The sequence below is a fragment of the Dendrobates tinctorius genome, unplaced genomic scaffold (genome assembly GCF_039654945.1).
Source record: "Dendrobates tinctorius isolate UK_male_01 unplaced genomic scaffold, ASM3965494v1 ptg000164l, whole genome shotgun sequence".
In the NCBI taxonomy this organism is placed as follows: Eukaryota; Metazoa; Chordata; class Amphibia; order Anura; family Dendrobatidae; genus Dendrobates; species Dendrobates tinctorius.
The window spans coordinates 3,161,894-3,181,107 of record NW_027361831.1 but is presented as its reverse complement, the minus strand read 5'-3'; the positions used below and the strand labels follow the sequence as shown (position 1 = coordinate 3,181,107).

Genomic DNA, 19,214 nt, shown 5'->3' with positions numbered 1-19,214 from the left:
CAGCTCTTCCTTCACTCCACTTGGCTAATGTCCGTTCCTTATCTAACAAAATGGAGGAACTGAACTTACTTTGTAACATGAGATCTGATATGGCCAATTCAGCTGCTCTTTGTTTTACTGAGACCTGGTTGAATGACACCATCCCTGATTGTAGTCTGGATCTACCTGGTTTTGTTATCTACAGAGCTGACCGTGATTGTGTAGCTTCAGGTAAACAAAGGGGGGGTGGGGTATGTCTCTACATCAACACTAGCTGGTGCTGTGATGTTAACATACTGGGAAAAGGTTGCTCTCCAGATCTAGAGTACCTTGCACTCAATTGTAGACCATTTTACGCTCCAAGAGAGTTTTCATCTATGGTTCTGGTTGCAGTATATATTCCCCCTCAAGCATCTGTTAAAGCTGCTATTGGTGAATTAGCTTGCAATATATCAGAATGGGAGAAAGGATCTCCTGAAGCATTTGTGATCGTAATGGGGGACTTTAACAAAGGAAAACTCAACCTGGATCTCCCCAAATTTACTCAACATATAAACTGCTTCACGAGAGAGAACAATACGCTTGATCACTGCTATACTGTCTTAAAAGGGGCCTACAGGGCAGTGAGGAGAGCAGCAGTGGGCTTTTCAGATCATTGTCTAATTCATTTAATTCCAGCCTACAGGCAAAGGTTGAAAACATCCAAACCTACAGTTTATACAAAGAAGACATGGTCTGAGGAGGCAAAATTGCAACTGCAAGCATGCTTTGAATGCACGGACTGGGAGGTATTCCAGGAAACATGCTCGGGTCTGGATGAATGGGTTGATGCAGTGTCCTCATATATCCGTTTTTGTGAAGACACGTTTATTCCATCCAAATCTGTCCACTTTCGGGGAAACAACAAGCCGTGGTTTACAAATAAAGTCAGGTTGATCCGTAAGAGAAAAGAGGAGGCTTATAAAGCAGGCGATATTACTGAATTCAAGAAACTTAGGAACTCGCTATCTAAAGAGATCAAGTTAGCCAAACACGAGTATGCAAAGATTCTGGAGGAAAGGTTCTCATCAAAAGATACTAGATCTGCATGGAGAGGATTAAGAGAGGTCACCAATTATAAAAGCCACCCCACTATAGTGAACCCCAGCAGAAGTCTGGCAGCAGAGTTAAATGAATTCTACTGCAGATTTGAGGCAAGCTCTACACACAGTGGCTATTCATCTCTAAGCTCCTCAGTCTGTTCATATAAAGATCATTCATTGTGCAACACCCAAGTAGTGATCTCCGAGGCAGAGGTGATACGCATCCTGAAGGGACTTAAGGTCAAAAAGGCACCTGGCCCTGATGGTGTATCTCCAATGTGTCTGAAAGTATGTGCTACCCAGCTTGCCCCTATACTGACAAATATATACAATGTGTCACTGAAAGAGTGCGTTGTACCTCAGTGTTGGAAAAATTCCACAATTATCCCTGTCCCCAAGAAAGTGGGATCCTCTGAGTTGAACGACTATAGACCAGTAGCACTCACATCTGTAGCTATGAAAGTCTTCGAAAGAATTATGATGTCCCACCTGATAAAATTCACGCAGAAGCTATGGGACCCGCTTCAGTTTGCCTATAAGGAGAATCGTTCGGCAAACGACACTGTCAATCTGGCACTGAAGTACATTTTGGATCATACAGATGAACGGCACTCATATGTCCGGATTCTTTTCATGGACTTTAGCTCAGCGTTCAATACCATTGATCCGAATTTACTTCATAAGAAAATGGTAGCTCTTGGAGTCCCTCTCAACTTATGCTTGTGGATTTATAACTTCCTGACAGCCAGGATACAGAGTGTAAAAGTTGGACCATTCACTTCGGACACCTTGGTCACAAACATCGGGGCACCTCAGGGGTGTGTTTTGTCCCCGTTACTGTTTTCTCTCTATACGAATGATTGCATCTCTTCAGCAGACTCAGTAAAAATCTTGAAATTTGCCGATGATATGACACTGATTGGTCTCATCAGGGGAAATGCTGAAGACTTGTATCGGAGTGAGGTGGAAAGAATATGTGACTGGTGTAAAGCCAATAATCTTGTACTCAACACTAAAAAAACTGCTGAGATGGTTGTGGATTTTAGGAAAGATCAACATGAGATACTTCCAATCTACATCCATGACGAAGTGGTTCTTAGGGTCACAGAGACCAAATTCCTTGGTGTTATCATCTCTCATGATCTTAAATGGGGGAAAAACGTGGATGCTGTTATAAGAAAAGCACAACAGAGGATGTTCTTCCTGCGTCAGCTGAAAAGATATGGTTTGTCTAAGAATCTGCTGATCTTATTCTTTAATGCTGTCATCAGATCTGTGATTTGTTCCTCTCTGATAGTCTGGTATGGGGGAGCCACTGCGCATGACAAACTCCGCTTACAAAGGACTTTCAGAACAGCAGAGAGAATTATAGGCTCCCCCCTGCCTAAAATCCAGGATCTTTATGATAAGAGTATTCGATCCCACGCATTGAAAATTTCATCCGATCCCTCTCACCCGGGACACTCCTCATTCCAACTACTCCCTTCAGGACGTCGCTTCAGAGTCCCCAAATGCAGCACCAACCGCCATATGAACAGCTTCTATCCACTCTCTGTTCAACAATTAAATCGTCATGTGTAGACTATATACTGTATCTGTCTTGTTAGATGTTACTTGTTGTATCTGTTGTTATATATTATGTTGCCTCTTTGCCACAAAGAATTCCTTGTATATATGTAATATGTACTTGGCGATAATAAATTTGATTGATTGAGTAAATCTTCATCCACAAACTCCCTCTTACATTATAATAGTGCACACCCCCATTATCTAAAGAATTCCTTGCCTTATGGCCAATTTTTGAGATTAAAGAAATTTAATAGTCATAATGAAGGTTTTCAGAGACAAGCGAATGAATTGCGTAACAGATTCAAAAAAGAGGATATCCTGATTCTGTTCTAGATTCCGCCTTACAGAGGGTTAATAGTGAACCAGTTATTACCGGGCAGATCAAAAAAGGAAAAGAGAAACGGTTTGTTTTTAGTTTTACATATAATTCTATGGATAGACACATTAGAACAGTCATCAGACAATTGGCACCTACTGGAAAGTGACAGAAATCTCACAGATGTGGTTAGTAGGGGTCCTTTATTTGCGAGTAAAAGAAGTACTAACCTTCGAGATTTATTAGTCAAGAACAGATTTCAAAACAAACGAAATAATTGTTTGGAATCTAGTGCCCCAAAGGGAAATTATATATGTAAAAACTGTTCTTGGTGTCCATTTAAATTAAGTGGTAAAACTGTAAAAATGGGACCTATATTTCACGAAGTCACGGAATTTATTACTTGCAGGACCTCCTTTGTAGTGTATGCATTGTTTTGCCCATGTGGTTTTTTCTACATTGGGAAAACGATCCGGCCCCTCTGTGTAAGATTCAGGGAACATTTCAATTCCATCAGCACAGGAAAGGGTGTCCCTAGACTTAGAGAACACATGAGGAAGGTACATGGAGGGAATGCGGAAGCATTACGGTTTACTGGCATTGAAAGGGTGTCTGCACCGCAGCATGGAGGGAGTCATAAAAAAACATCTTTTACAAATAGAGGCTAAATGGATCCTCCGTACAAAAGCCACAGGTCCTATGGGTCTAAATGAAAAAGTGGATATGTCCGTATTTCTCTGAAGCGGTTATGATTGCTAGTTTTATTGCATGTGGTGTATGTAAATTATGCTTGTTTTTTTTATTTTATTTTGTTTTTTTTTTTAAGACACGTTCAGGTAAAGGGTGGAGTTTCTTTTGTTCACACATATCGTATAAATTAGTGTTTCCTTGAGCCTGAGCATGGGACCTGTTGAAGTGCATTGTGCGCGAAACGGCTGTCGTCCGTCTTTTTGCATTTCTCCTGTGCCGTTGCCTATGCTTTATTAATATGAAATGAAGTGAATCATTTCAAGAGAACGGTGAGTGCCATCCTGCTGTCTTTTTCTACTACAATTATAAGATTATCTACAAAAGAGGGGCCGAGAAAGTCCATGCAGACGCCATCTCCAGGATTCGACATACAACTCCAGGACAGAATCGAGACGAAGAATTAGGAGAGGAAATACCGTTCGCTCTCACTGCGGCCATGCTCTCAACTGACAATAAAAAATATCTTCTTCTGAGACCCCAAAGCGCATACTGGAACAATCCCGGGATAAGTGGATACAACAGCACCAAGAAGACGAAGACGTTGGCCTCCTCAGAACGTGGATCGCCGCCGGGTAATTACCCACTAATTCTCAGCGACAAAATTTGACTCAAGACCTGTTGCTTATGCTGTGACAATGGGAGAGGTTGGTTATCCGAAAGGGACTGTTGTATCGTAAAATAATATCCCAAACAACCTCGATGACTGTTTGGCAGGTGGTCACGCCAGGAGCCCAACTTCACGTATTAGCTCGGGAGGCTCACGAGAAAGGGGCCCACTTCAGAACAAAAATACCTCTGCAATGGCTGCAACAGAAAGCTTATCACCCGCGCTTGCCGGCTGTTGTAGATGAAATTTGCCGGACCTGCCGCTTATGCGAATTAGCCAAACCACCCGCTCAGCGAGCCAAAACACAGACTATTGTGACCTCAGCGCCCCTTGAGCTCCTGACGGTGGATTATCTGACCATTGGGCCCGCATTTCAAGGATACGAACACTGTCTCATTATGGTAGATCATTTCACCAAGTTCGCTGTGGTCACCCCTACTCGGGACCAGACCGCAGAGTCAGCTGCTTCCGCAATTTGTAGAAACTTTATACAAGTATACGGCTGTCCTCAACGCATACATTCTGATCAGGGAGCATGTTTTTGGGAAAAGTCATGGAAGAACTACATCACCTCTATGGAATTGACAAATCCCGGACCACACCGTATCACCCGCAAGGGAATGGGGCTTGTGAACAATTTAATCGGACATTGATTCAGATGCTGCACACAACTGGAGAGTGCCAAGAAGGCCCGTTGGCCCGAATATGTTTCTGAATTAGTTTGGGTCTATAACAATAGGGTACATCGAGTGACTGGCAATACCTCCTACTCCCTGTTGTTCGGATGAGAAGGTAAAGGGATCACGGAGGTGGAGTTGGACCCCGAAGAGCCCCAGCCCTGGACTGGAGTGTCGTCTTGGGTCCGAAATCATCGCCACCAGCTACAAACTCTCCATCGAATTGTACACAACAAGCTCCGAGACTGGGAGCACCCAGGGAAGGGTTGAACCCCACCTCCTCACCTCCAAAGCGGGGACCGGGTGCTTGTACTAGATCAACGCCCCCAGAACAAACTAGAGCCACGTTGGGAAGAAAATCCTTATCGGGTCTTGCGCCGTATCCATCCAGACGGACCACTCATATTGTACATCGTAATATGTTACGCCCGAAGCAACTGGAGCCTACCCCGATGACATCCGAACCGTCTTCCGTATGTTGGGACCCGGACGACGACGAAGAGTGTCTTCCAGGACACAGAGGCCCTCCACTCAGTAATGAATCATCTGACACAATTAGTCCACCCGCATCAATCAGCCCACCGATGTCCACCACCCCAGACGACTCTACTCCAGTTGAACTTAGACGCTCCGAGCGGTCAACGGCCGGCAAACCCCCTGAACGATATGAACAGGATCAATTTATATGGCAACGAACGTTGAAACCCCTACAGACCGATCTCAATGGACTAAGGCCCTCGCCCGAGGACTGGCGAGCTTACAGGGTGGGGGAATGTGGGGAGGAGGACTCCCAGACAGTGACTGGGCCGGTACCCAGGGGACCGCTATCAGGGTTCCTGAGAGAACAATACTGGGAGAACAGTAAAGGGAGAGACATAACTGGAGTTGTCAGGGCAACAGGGGCGGGGTGAACATAAAGGGAGGAGGGGGCGCGCTCAAGTGGCAGTTGGGAGAGAGTGTGACAGGAGGCAGGAAGCCGGGTGACTTGAGGGAACACCGTCAGGGGCCTGTGAGGAGGATACTGCGCACTCACCGACAAGTGAGACGTGAGAGACTTTTACCGGAGGCCGCTCCCCGCCCACGGTCTCAAAGCCACGCCCGCCGTCCCCCGCCCTTGTGAGACTGATCCTTTACCGCAGGTCGTGGCTGCGACTACAGATAAAATGGCCACAGAGGCCTGGACACTGCCCCCCGGCCTTCTCCCACCGCGGCGACCCCGTCATCACCGGCCTCAGGGGACGCCACCTCGCCATAGGCGACGTTAGAGGCCCATGTCCCGGTTACGAAGGGACCCTTAACGGAGGACGGCCACTGGTCATTTTGAGGATACTGCGTCACGACCGCGCCCCACCGACATCATTTCCTCAGGGCCTGTTACGCCCCACCAGCATCGTTTCTTCAGGGCCTGTTGCGCCCCACTGGCACCGTTTCTTCAGGGCCTGTTGCACCTCACTGGCACCGTTTCTTCAGGGCCTGCTGTGCCCCACTGGCATCGTTTCTTCAGGGCCTGTTGCACCCCACTGGCACCGTTTCTTCAGGGCCTGTCGAGCCCAAATCTTCCCGGAATATCGAGGTGTCAAGGCAGCCGCATCAACGATCTCAAAGCGGCCGCCTCTGCGATCCCGAGTGACGCAAGGAAGTATAAGTTGTACTATAGCAATAAGTACCATAGTTTGGCCGTATTCCGGCCTTCGACACCCGGACTAGCCGGGTTACTCTCAGTTACTAGAAAATTATTGTTTATTGGATAGAGTCCCTGCGAGGACAGATGTGTTCCCCTTTTTGCCTGTTCAGCATAGCCCTAGTGGCTCTAATTTATAAGTTTATTATACAAGTCATACCCTGTCTCGTCGCTGCATCCTGAGGACCTGCTTGACCCTACACAGTTACAGACAGATGTGAGCTAAGTATCACAGATGGCATCTGTCTGATCTGATTCGAAAAAAGATTATATCCCGGGAAACACTGAATACATTCATACAGGAGGCTGGTGGTGATGGAGTCAGTGATGGACTCTGGCCAGATATGTTCATAGAGCCACACTTGAAGATGATGTCGTCATCCTCATCATGAAGTAGTTATTTCTCATGTCACGTGTAACGAATATCTCCTGTATTATTGCTAATGCCGATTCCAGTGTCGGTAAATGAGACAAGAATTAACGTTATGAAATATGAGTCTATGAGAAATGTATTCAGCTGCAGACTCCGAAGAAGAAACTGCTTGTTGTGTGTGTGTGGTCTAAAATATGTTTTATTTGGTTAGGTCCCTTGTGAGTCTCTGTGTTTCCTGGTGAGTCCCGACGAACCTATAATCCCTACAGCTAATCAGGAGCTCAGTGGTGGAATCGGGGTGATAACAATATTACTGTATACATCAGGATTTTACCATGTATTTCTCCATGGAGGAGTGGGAGTATTTAGAAGGACTTAAAGATCTATACAAAGACGTCATGATGGAAGTTCCCCAGCCCCTCACATCACCAGGTAATAGACAGGACTAAATACACATGGCCTATAATTATCAGTATGTAAAGAATGAATTCAGACCCTGTTTCCTCCAGTTCTATCCAGTAAGAGGACAACACCAGAGAGATGTCCCCGTCCTCTTCTTCCACAGTACTGTAAACAAGGAAATCCCAATGTTCCTCAGGATCATCAGGTAGATGAAGATAAGGTGTCATGAATTCTCTGCTTTGATATGTAGATGACAGTGAAGGTGAAGGTTTTAAGTTCGGACTTGTTTTATTCACCAGTATTATATGTTTTATACTTGTGTAATACTTGTGTAATGACAATGGTGGAGATGGCAGGATTAGAGCTGATCATAGATCTGTCTCTGACTTTTACAATATTTGTTTCAGGGTAAAGATCTGACTCTTAATACTACAGAGACATATGTGAGAGGTGATGAGTGGTTCAATGAGTGGTTAAATGAGAGGATTCCTACTGCTAGCTGCCCAGGTGAGTAGTAACCACTAAATGTAGAAAAGTCACATTCTTGTCAGTTACTGGCTGTGGCTGCTTTATTCGTGGTGTAGACACCATACTGCCAATATACTACATGCTGCTCCACCGAAAACTGTCCCTGATGCTTTGCGTATTGATGGCCCGTTTGTCACAGGTTTTCCACGACAGAGTGAAGCCAGAAGACCGCAGAGTCTAATTTCTCCTACTCATGCACTGACTAGAAGCACTTCACATTCATATTAAATAGTTTAGATTTCTTTTAGCAGTGTATGGTTTAATCTGCTCAGTTAAGAGCTCCTGGAGTATTAAGTCTCTCAGCTGTTCACTTTTAGCCACTCCCATCTATATAAGCTGGGTCCTGGCTAGAACTCATTATCAGAGATAACTTATGCTGCAAGGCTGGAGGTTGCTGTTCGTTATTATTGGAGAAAGTGTTTAGTGGGTTTATCTGTGACTGTTGCTAGGTTTTGAGTGTGATATTATTCCCTTTCTTCTACTTTGATTTAACTCCCATCATCCACTTCTCGATGTATACCTCTGTTATATGTGTGGGTATATTTGTATGTTTGGCATTTTTCGTTACCCCTGTTCATATTTCCTTGTTAGTTTGGTTGGTGTATTACAGTACGCTACTACTCCCTTCTTCCCTGGGTGAGAGATGGGTACAGACTGAGGGCAGATTCTGGAGCTAAGGCAAGGTACGTGGCCCCGGCGTGTTCATCATCAGAAATAATCCGGGGAGCAGGGCGAATTAGGGTGCCCCCTAGTGTTAAGGACAAGGAAGGAGCCCCTGGTCCCGGGATATCCATCATGACAACTTCTTTTGGACTGAGATCTATGTCAGGCAGAGCTTACAGGCTGGGGAATCCACCCTAACCTCCTGTATTAGAAGATGTCAAGATCTCTAAACTGTAAAGTCAATATCAGTATATCTAGAATGTGCTGACAATTTAGAAAATCTTGTGAAGAAAAATTATAATCCACGTAGTGAACCCTTAAGAAAAAGCGGAGGCTAATGATGCTGTTGCCTTCCTAGAATCCTGGTATTTTACGGAATTAATATACCTTCTTGCTGTCCTGTGTAGATGAATCTGCTCATTGGGTCTACAATTCAATGGTAGTCTTAAATTTAGATGCAGACATAACGCAGAGGCAATGGAGACTTTTATAAAGACACATTGGGATTGAACTATGTTAAAAAAGTTCTCTTTAAATGTCTAATTGTCTTCAAGAAAATCCTTTCAACAATAGCCAGAGCTGACCTCCAATCAGTGCTGTTAACCATTTTAATGCTGCTGTTAATCTTTGTCAATTGTATTTAAATGGAATTCTCTCTGGTTCCCTTCTGAAAAAGTATAAGTATAAAAAGAAAAATTGTAAATATTGAATTGCTCCCCTTCTTCCTTATTTCTCATTGCCGCATACATAAATCTTGTCAAAATAAAAACATTATCTAGACTGTACTGTAAATGCCACGAAGAAAAAAAAAACAAACAATAAATAGATATAAAAAATGTTGGCTGTACCTCAATATGGTGTCAGGAGAAAAATGATTAAATTCCCCCTATTTTGATACAGGAAAGATATATATCTTTGTACCGTGTTAGCCAGTAGATAGAAGAATATTTAGAATTGAGAGTCCTCAGTGGTTGATACCTTTTAATGGCTAACTGAAAATATGGTAACACATTGCAAGCTCTTCATCAGGCATGACTAATACAAAATCTGAAGAATCACATATTTATGCACAAAATAGCACAGAAATAACACAATAGATAAGACAAGTGACATGAAGCAGCATGGTAATTATGGGAGCGGGATAAATATAAATATTGGAACAGTTCATAGGTAAGGAGTGTGAAAGTTTTATTGCCCTCTGATTGGGGTCTGGTTCTGTGTTGTGTGATGACCCCAGAAGGTCTGAAGAGCAAATTCCTTGATTGATGTAAAAAGACATAAATTCATGCGACACATTAATTCCTGCACTGAGTGTGTCAAAAGTTGTCATAAATTTATACTCCCAGGCCCTCTTGTCTCTCTGAGACTTGAAGTTACCTTTTAATACAAGTAATTTAATGTCCATCATGCTATGACCGGGGATACAAAAATGTTTTGCCACAGGTAGATCCATTCTTTTTTTTTCTTATTGTGTGACGATGAGAATTCATCCTTGTTCTCAGTTTTTGCCCTGTTTCCCCCACATACAGACCCCCAGATGGACATTTAGTACAAATGATTAGGCACACCTAGAGTTGAGCGATACCAGCCGATACTTGAAAATATCGGATCGGAATGGATCGGCCGATCTTAAAAAAAAAAGTATCGGTATCGCCGATTCCGATACCGGGAACCAATGCAAGTCAATGGGGCCAAAATATCGGAATTAAAAAAAACCCTTTCTTTCCTTGTAGGTTAATTCTACATGAAGAAAAACAACTAAGAATAATGTAGAATGTATTGTGGGAGGTGGAGGAGACATTAAAGCCATAGAGGTTTAGCCCAATCAAATGGAATAGCAGGAATTAAACTTTTTTTTTAAAGATGTTAGGAGTTACAAAGATATTGACTATGTTAGCCTCATTTATATTTTGCCAGACATGTATGTCTTCTTCTTCTTTCTTCTTTCTTCTTCTTTCTTATTCTTCTTCCTTTTTTTACCTTCTTCTTCTTCTTCTTATTCCTTTTTTTACATTCTTCTACTTCCTTTTTTTACATTCTTCTTCTTCTTCCTTTTTTTACATTCTTCTTCTTATTCCTTTTTTTACATTCTTCTTCTTCTTCCTTTTTTAAATTCTTCTACTTCCTTTTTTTACATTCTTCTTCTTCTTCTTCTTCCTTTTCTTACATTCTTCATATTCTTCTTATTCAACAATTATTATTCTACATATTCAGCTTCTTCATCTTCTTCCTATTCTTCTTCATCATATTCTTGTTTGTGTCAGGCATTCCTGTAGTTGTTATCTAGAAAAGTTAGAAGTTTACACCTTCCGTTCTGCCTGTCACAAAAGATTTACAACAGGATTTGTCCGCGTTCAGTTTGGCCTGCAGCAGCAGGCCTTTTCCAGGGGCACCACGAGGAGGAACGGACTCACCCCCATACACTGCTTAGTCTTCTTCTGCTTATAAATAAGATAATATCATTTGCTCAGAGTATTAGTCTTATGCTTAATGTTCTTCTGCTTTGTTTTTTTTATGCTTCTTTGTCTTCTCTCTCTTGTTGTTCTGCATCTTGGTGGTTGTCTTCCTGTTCTTTGTCCTCTTGAACCAGCTGACGGTACTGGCACCCGGAGGGGCAGCAGAAGGAACAAGAGCCAATGGCACTACCGAGGACCAGCTGACGGTGCTGGAACCCGGTTACTAAGCAGGAGGTACCTGTGCTACAAAGCACTACCAAGGACCAGCAGACGTTGCCGGAACTCGGATACCGAGATGGAGGCACCTAGGCCAAAGGCTCTGACGAGAACCAGCTGACGGTGCTGGAACCCGGAGGGGTAGCATAAGCTGCAAGAGCAAATGGAAATAGCGAGGACCAGCTGACAGTGCTGGCACCCGGAGGGGCAGCAGAAGGAATAAGAGCCAATGGCACAACCGAGGACCAGCTGACGGTGCTGGAACCCGGTTACTAAGCAGGAGGTACCTGTGCTACAAAGCACTACCAAGGACCAGCAGACGTTGCCGGAACTCGGATACCGAGATGGAGGCACCTAGGCCAAAGGCTCTGACGAGAACCAGCTGACGGTGCTGGAACCCGGAGGGGTATCAGAAGTTACCCCTGAAAAGCAAAGTTGGCATGCCGCAAGCTGGCCGCAGTTACCGAATCACACAGTCCTACAGGGGGTGCTTGTCCTACTGGCACTATGGAACAAGCCTTTCTTACCAGAACCCGCAGTCCACATAGGAAGCACCTAAACTGCTGGCACCCTAGCCTCGGCTAACCCAACCGCAACACGACATGGCAACTTGGGGTGGCAAACTGACATTGACACTTCCCGGAAACAGCAGGCAGGGCTGGAACCAAGCTGGGCAGGAGGGAGTACCCGTGCCAAAGTCAGTTATGAGCAGCAACTGGCGATGTTGGAGCCCAGGACAAGCACTTAGCAGGCTGAGGCCTGATGTGCTGTCAATTGGGAGGCAGCAGGACAGATTGCCATCAAAACAGCAGGGGAACAGCTGACGTTACTGAACCCCACAAACACAGGAGCTAGTGTTTTACTCTGTGAAGACGGCACTTCCGAGCAACAACTGGCTGTGTTGAAGCCCAGGGACAAGCACGGAGCAGGCTGAGGCTGCATTGAAAAAATTTTAAGATCGGTTGTAGACTACTAATTTGAACCAAGCTCCACTTAGGCCTGTGGCTTCACTGATTTTCGTATTTCCCCTGTCCTCCAACCCCGCCAGTTACAGCTCCGAAGTGGCGTCTGCACAATCCACACTTGTTCCTGTGTTACAGGTGTTCAGTCCGGTCAGTTAATCCCCTGATGTGTGTCCGGCAATGTCGCCTGCTCTGTCCACATTCCCATAATGGGAATGTGGACAGAGCAGGCGACATTGCCGGACACACATCAGGGGATTAACTGACCGGACTGAACACCTGTAACACAGGAACAAGTGTGGATTGTGCAGACGCCACTTCGGAGCTGTAACTGGCAGGGTTGGAGGACAGGGGAAATACGAGAGACAGTGGAGCCACAGGCCTAATTGGAGCACGGTTAAAAATCAGTAGTGGTACGACTGTGTAGGCAGCAGGAGACTTTGCCATCCACACAGCAGGGGATCAGCTGACATTACTGAACCCCACTGAGACACGGGAGCAAGTATCTCTTTCCGTGTGGACGGCACTTCCGAACTACAACTGGCTGTGTTGAAGCCCAGGAAATAGGAGGGTGTAGGCAGAGGCCTACTGTATTTTGAATGAGGTGACAGCAGGAGAGACTGCCATCCACACAGCAGGGGATCAGCTGACATTACTGAACCCCACTGAGACACGGGAGCAAGTATCTCTTTCCGTGTGGACGGCACTTACGAACTACAACTGGCTGTGTTGAAGCCCAGGAAATAGGAGGGTGTAGGCAGAGGCCTACTGTATTTTGAATGAGGTGACAGCAGGAGAGACTGCCATCCACACAGCAGGGGATCAGCTGACATTACTGAACCCCACTGAGACACGGGAGCAAGTATCTCTTTCCGTGTGGACGGCACTTCCGAACTACAACTGGCTGTGTTGAAGCCCAGGAAATAGGAGGGTGTAGGCAGAGGCCTACTGTATTTTGAATGAGGTGACAGCAGGAGAGACTGCCATCCACACAGCAGGGGATCAGCTGACATTACTGAACCCCACTGAGACACGGGAGCAAGTATCTCTTTCCGTGTGGACGGCACTTCCGAACTACAACTGGCTGTGTTGAAGCCCAGGAAATAGGAGGGTGTAGGCAGAGGCCTACTGTCTTTGTAATGCTGAGACAGCAGGAGACTTGCCATCTCCACAGCAGGGGAACAGCTGGCAGTGCTGAACCCCACTAACACTCTAACGAATGTGTTTGGCCCTGTGGAGACGACACTTCTGAACACCAACTGACGCTGTTGGAGCCCAGGATTAGGCGAGGAGCAGGCTGGGGCCTACTGGATTTTGGCAGGTGAAGGCAGCAGGAGACTTGCCATCTCCACAGCAGGGGAACAGCTGGCAGTGCTGAACCCCACTAACACTCGAACGAATGTGTTTGGCTCTGTGGAGACGACACTTCTGAACACCAACTGACGCTGTTGGAGCCCAGGATTAGGTGAGGAGCAGGCTGTGGCCTACTGGATTTTGGCAGGTGAAGGCAGCAGGAGACTTGCCATCTCCACAGCAGGGGAACAGTTGGCAGTGCTGAACCCCACTAACACTCTAACGAAGGTGTTTGGCTCTGTGGAGACGACACTTCTGAACACCAACTGACGCTGTTGGAGCCCAGGATTAGGCGAGGAGCAGGCTGTGGCCTACTGGATTTTGGCAGGTGAAGGCAGCAGGAGACTTGCCATCTCCACAGCAGGGGAACAGCTGGCAGTGCTGAACCCCACTAACACTCTAACGAAGGTGTTTGGCTCTGTGGAGACGACACTTCTGAACACCAACTGACGCTGTTGGAGCCCAGGATTAGGCGAGGAGCAGGCTGGGGCCTACTGGATTTTGGCAGGTGAAGGCAGCAGGAGACTTGCCATCTCCACAGCAGGGGAACAGCTGGCAGTGCTGAACCCCACTAACACTCTAACGAATGTGTTTGGCTCTGTGGAGACGACACTTCTGAACACCAACTGACGCTGTTGGAGCCCAGGATTACGCATGCCGCATGCAGAGGCCAATGGGCAGCGGTTTTTATGGAGGTTGTGGACTACTACTGATTCTAACCATGCTCCACTTAGGCCTCTGGCTCCACTGTCTCTACTATTTACCCTGGCCTCCAACCCCGCCAGCTACATCTCTGAAGTGGCGTCAGCACAATCTACACTTGTTCCTGTGTTACTGGTGCTCAGTCCCGTCAGTTGATCCCCTGATGTTTGTCCGGCAAGTTCGCCAGCTCTGTCCTCATTCCCACTACTGGTTATGGGAATGTGGACAGAGCAGGAGACCTTGCCGGACACACATCAGGGGATAAACTGATGGGACTGAGCCACAGGAACACAGGAACAAGTGTAGATTGTGCTGACGCCACTTCAGAGATGTAGATGGCGGGGTTGGAGGTCAGGGGAAATAGTAGAGACAGTGGAGCCAGAGACCTAAGTTGGGCACGGTTAAAAATCAGTAGTGGTTTGAATGTTGATGGAGCTGGTGACTTTGCCGTCCACACAGCAGGGGATCAGCTGGCATTACTGAACCCCACTAACACAGGAGCTAGTGTGTTTCTCTGTGCAGACGACACATCTGAGCGACAACTGGCTGTGTTGAAGCAAAGGGATTATAGTTCAGGTGGTAGAAAAATGAACACACCAGCAGACCTGGATACAGTTGCCAACCACTAATTTAGTCTGTAAGAGGAATGGCAAAGTCTTTGGAGATCCAGGCCTTGTTCATTTTCAGAAAAGTCAGCCGGTCAACATTATCGGAAGATAGTCGCGTGCGACGGTCTGTTAGTACACCACCTGCGGCACTAAAGACACGTTCCGATAATACACTGGCAGCAGGGCAAGCCAGCACCTCCAATGCATACTGGCTAAGCTCTGGCCATGTATCCAGCTTAGAGACCCAAAACTTGAAGGGGGAAGAGCCATCTGGGAGTACAGCGACAGGGCAAGACATGTAGTCTGACACCATCTGACGGAAGCGTTGCCTCCTGCTGACTCGAGGCGTCGCTGATGGTGTAAACAATTGTGGTGGACACACAAAACTTTGCCACATTTGGGCCATAGTGGTCTTGCCTTGTGCTGCGGCGCTGCCTCTGCTCCCTCTTTGTGCAGAGTTTCCTCCACTGCCTCGAGCTGCTTTGTAAAGCACTAGCAACAATGCTGTCGGGTGGAATGGAAAACATTATGGACTGCACCAGTGACTCTTCGTACTCCCGCATTTTACGCTCCCGGTTCAACGTTGGTATGAGCCTTTGTACGCTGTCCCGGTAGCGAGGATCTAGGAGGGTGTACACCCAATAATCAGCCGAGACGAGAATGTGGGCGATGCGGCGGTCGTTTCTCAGGCACTGCAGCATGAAATCAACCATGTGCTGCAGACTCCCAACTGCCAAAGAACCGCTGTCCCCTGTTTGAGGCGTGACCTCGGCCTGCTCTGCATCACCCCACCCTCGCTGTACATACTGAGTAGAGGTTTGTGTACCTCCCTCCTCTGGAGAGATGTCTTCCTCCTCCATCGACTCCTCCTCATCCTCCTCACAAAGTGTCCCCTGCCTAGGCCTTTGTGAGGAAACACGTAGCGCAGACTGTCCAGAAGCAGATGGCATTTGGGACTCCTCATCCTCCACCTCTTCTGAAACCTCATCCCTTAGTGCTTGCAGTGTTTGTTGAAGCAGGCAGATAAGGGGGACAGTCATGCTGACTAGTGCATCATCTGCACTCGCCATCCGCGTGGATTCATCGAAGGCACGCAAAACGAGGCAGATGTCCTTCATAGAGGCCCACTCAATGGTGCTGAAGTGTGAACGGCGCACAGTGCGACTTGTTTGCGCCTGATGCAGCTGGTACTCCATGACTGCTGCCTGCTGCTCACACAACCGCTCCAACATATGTAACGTTGAACTCCACCGGGTGGGTAGGTCACATATGATGCGATGTTCCGGAAGGCCAAATCGTCGCTGCAGAGCAGCGAGGCGCGATCTTGCCGTGCTGGAACGTCGCAAGTGAGCGCACTCTATGCGGACCTTGTGCAACAGTGCAGCAAGATTCGGATAGTCCCTCAGAAAGCTCTGCACGACCAAGTTAAGAACATGTGCCAGACATGGGATGTGTGTGAGGTTGCCTAGGCCAAGAGCTGCCACCAGATTTCGGCCATTGTCACACACTACCAAGCCCGGCTGGAGATTCGCTGGCCCAAACCACACATCGCTCTCCAGCTTGATAGCATTCCAGAGCTCCTGCGCTGTGTGGCTTCGATTCCCCAAAGAAATTAATTTGAGTACAGCCTGTTGACGTTTGGCCACGGCTGTGCTCATATCGGTCGTAACAGGCTCCTGCTCTGCTGTTTCTGAGGAACTTGAGTAGGAGGAGTCTATGTGTACAGACTGGAGTCCTGCAATCCGTGGCGTTGGAAGAACACGTACAGCGCCACTCTCCAGATCCGTACCCGGCTCCACAACATTGACCCAGTGGGCAGTGAGGGAAAGGTATCGTCCCTGTCCATGGTTACTGGTCCACGCATCGGTGGTCAGGTGGACCTTGCTACTAACGGCGTTTAGTAGCGCATGTTTTATTTTGCCCTCAACATGTTTCTGCAGGGCAGGGACGGCTCGCCTGCTGAAATAAAAGCGGCTGGGCACGTTGTATTGGGGGACTGCCAATGCCATTAAGTCCCGGAAGGTGTCAGTGTCCACCAGCCTGAATGACAGCATTTCAACTGCCAGAAGTTTGGCAATGCCAGCATTCAGAGACTGTGCTCGGGGATGGTTTGCCGAGTAAGGGCGCCTTTTATCCCATGCCTGTGCTACCGATGGCTGTGATGGATGGGAACGTGCTGCTATGGGTGTAATCTGACAGGGTCTCCGGACAACAGTGGCAGAGGTTCTTCCTTGGCGATCCTGTGAGGAAGCCGAACCAGCAGTGTGTGAGCTGGAGGAAGAGGGCCCAACACGAACTGAAGAGGTGGTAGGTGGTGCTGTACGTTGGCCTACGTCTTCAGGGTGTCTCTGCAACTCCAACTCGTGCTTGGTGCGCACATGTTTCCACATATTTGTGGTATTGAGGTTGCTGACATTTCTCCCTCTTTTGATTCTCTGATGACACAGCTTGCATTTGACAAAGCAAATGTCATCTGCAACTGTGTCAAAAAAGGACCACGCACTGCAACTCTTGTGAGCGCCCGGTTTGCCTTTGGAAGGAGGAATGCTCCTAACGGGTGCCGAAGTGGAGGGTACAGGCAACCAAGTCTTCCCCCTCCCTCTGCCTCCTGTTTTGGCCGGTAGGGGAATCTCTTCCTCCGAGCTGCTCCCACCACCTTCCTGTTGCTCACGCCATGATGGGTCAAGGACCTCATCATCTTCCCTCCCCTCTTCAAACAGCTGCTTCTCCGGGGTTGTCTCGCCAGCACCGTACGCACCAGAAAGTGGCAACTGAGTCTCGTCATCATCTGATGCGTACTGAGGTGTGCTGACCATAGGCACTGGCCCACTCGCCTCTTCAGATTCAGAGGGACAAAGAAGTTGCGCATCACTGCATACTCCCTCTTCTTCACATTCAGGAATGCTGCTTGGCTGGCCCCCTCTTTCCAAGCCAACAGATTCCGAGAACAGAAGTAGAGACTGTGATGGCTCCTGTCCATGTCTCTGACTGCCTGGGCACTTTGGCAGGTGGTGAAGAGACAGATGGTTGCTCTTCGGTGCTCTGACCCTGAGAGGATGCGGAAGTAATTGAAGTCGATGCGTTAGCTGCCATCCATCCGACAACGGCTTCAATTTGTTCCTCCCGCAGCAGTGGGGTACGTTGAGGTCCTACAAAGCTGCGCATAAAGGACTGTTGCCTGCTAAAACTGGGGGATGCTGATCCACTGGTGCCCGCAGCAGGCCCAGAATCCCCACGTCCTCTACCTGTAGAATCCCCACGTCCTCTCCCTGCAGAATCCCCACGTCCTCTCCCTGCTGAAACTCCACGCCCACGCCCTCGCCCACGCGCCTTACTCCCTGCCTTCTTCATCTTGCAAGACTGCTTAAGATAGGCAAAAAAGTACAAAGGGGGGCCTTAGTGTGCTTATTCCTGAACAGCTGGTTACAGGTACAAGAAACACTAATTTTATGAAGTGTGTGTGTGTGTGTGTGGACTAGACTTTAATAGGAGCTGATGTGGCCTACACAAGTTCAAAATGTAGTGTTTGGTGAACTTTTTTTGTGGTTTCTTTGTTGGAAACAAACTCAAAGTATGTGAACAAAGAATTGAAACTGATAGTATCACCAACTTTTTGGAGCTATTACAATGCAGGCAGGTAACCTACAATGCAAAAGATGAGGCTCCAAAAAAATTGGGTAATACTAATCTGGCTGCGCCGGCAGGGCACAAGCCAGAAAAAAAGGCTCCTCTATCTACTCCTATATAGTGTTTGCAACCAACCAATGTTGATGGATACGGATGGATGCACACTAATAGGAGAAGAAAAAATGAGCTGCACTCAAAGACAAATATGTGTGAGGCAGTGACGCACGTTGAGCGTCCTACAACCAGACGTAGCTGCAGGACACTCTACTCAGCGTGAGCTGCACTCACACACAGTCAGAGGCCTCTCAGACAGCCGTCAACAGTGCAGCTAAGTGGGCACTGGCACTGACAGGCTGCAGAAAGGCTCCGCTGTGTACTCCTTTATAGTGTTTGCAACCACCGTAGATGGAGACGGATGGATGCACACTAATAGAAGAAAAAATGAGCTGCACTCAAATAAAAATATGTGTGAGGCACTGACGCACGCTGAGCGTCCTACAGCCAGACGTAGCTGCAGGACACACTACTCAGCGTGAGCTGCACTCACACACAGTCAGAGACCTCTCAGACAGCCGTGAACAGTGCAGCAAAGTGGACACTAGCACTGAAAGGCTGCAGAAAGGCTCCGCTGTCTACTACTAGTGTTTGCAACCAACGTATATG

General features: G+C 47.3%; 1 protein-coding gene and 1 pseudogene across 2 annotated transcripts in view; both read left to right on the top strand.

Annotated features, from left to right (window-relative positions):
- Positions 1 to 19,214, top strand: part of LOC141052910 (uncharacterized) — a 159,838-nt gene that overhangs the window by 12,812 nt on the left and 127,812 nt on the right. The window lies entirely within an intron of this gene.
- LOC141052914 (uncharacterized) overlaps positions 1 to 19,214 on the top strand; it is a 39,740-nt pseudogene that overhangs the window by 12,897 nt on the left and 7,629 nt on the right.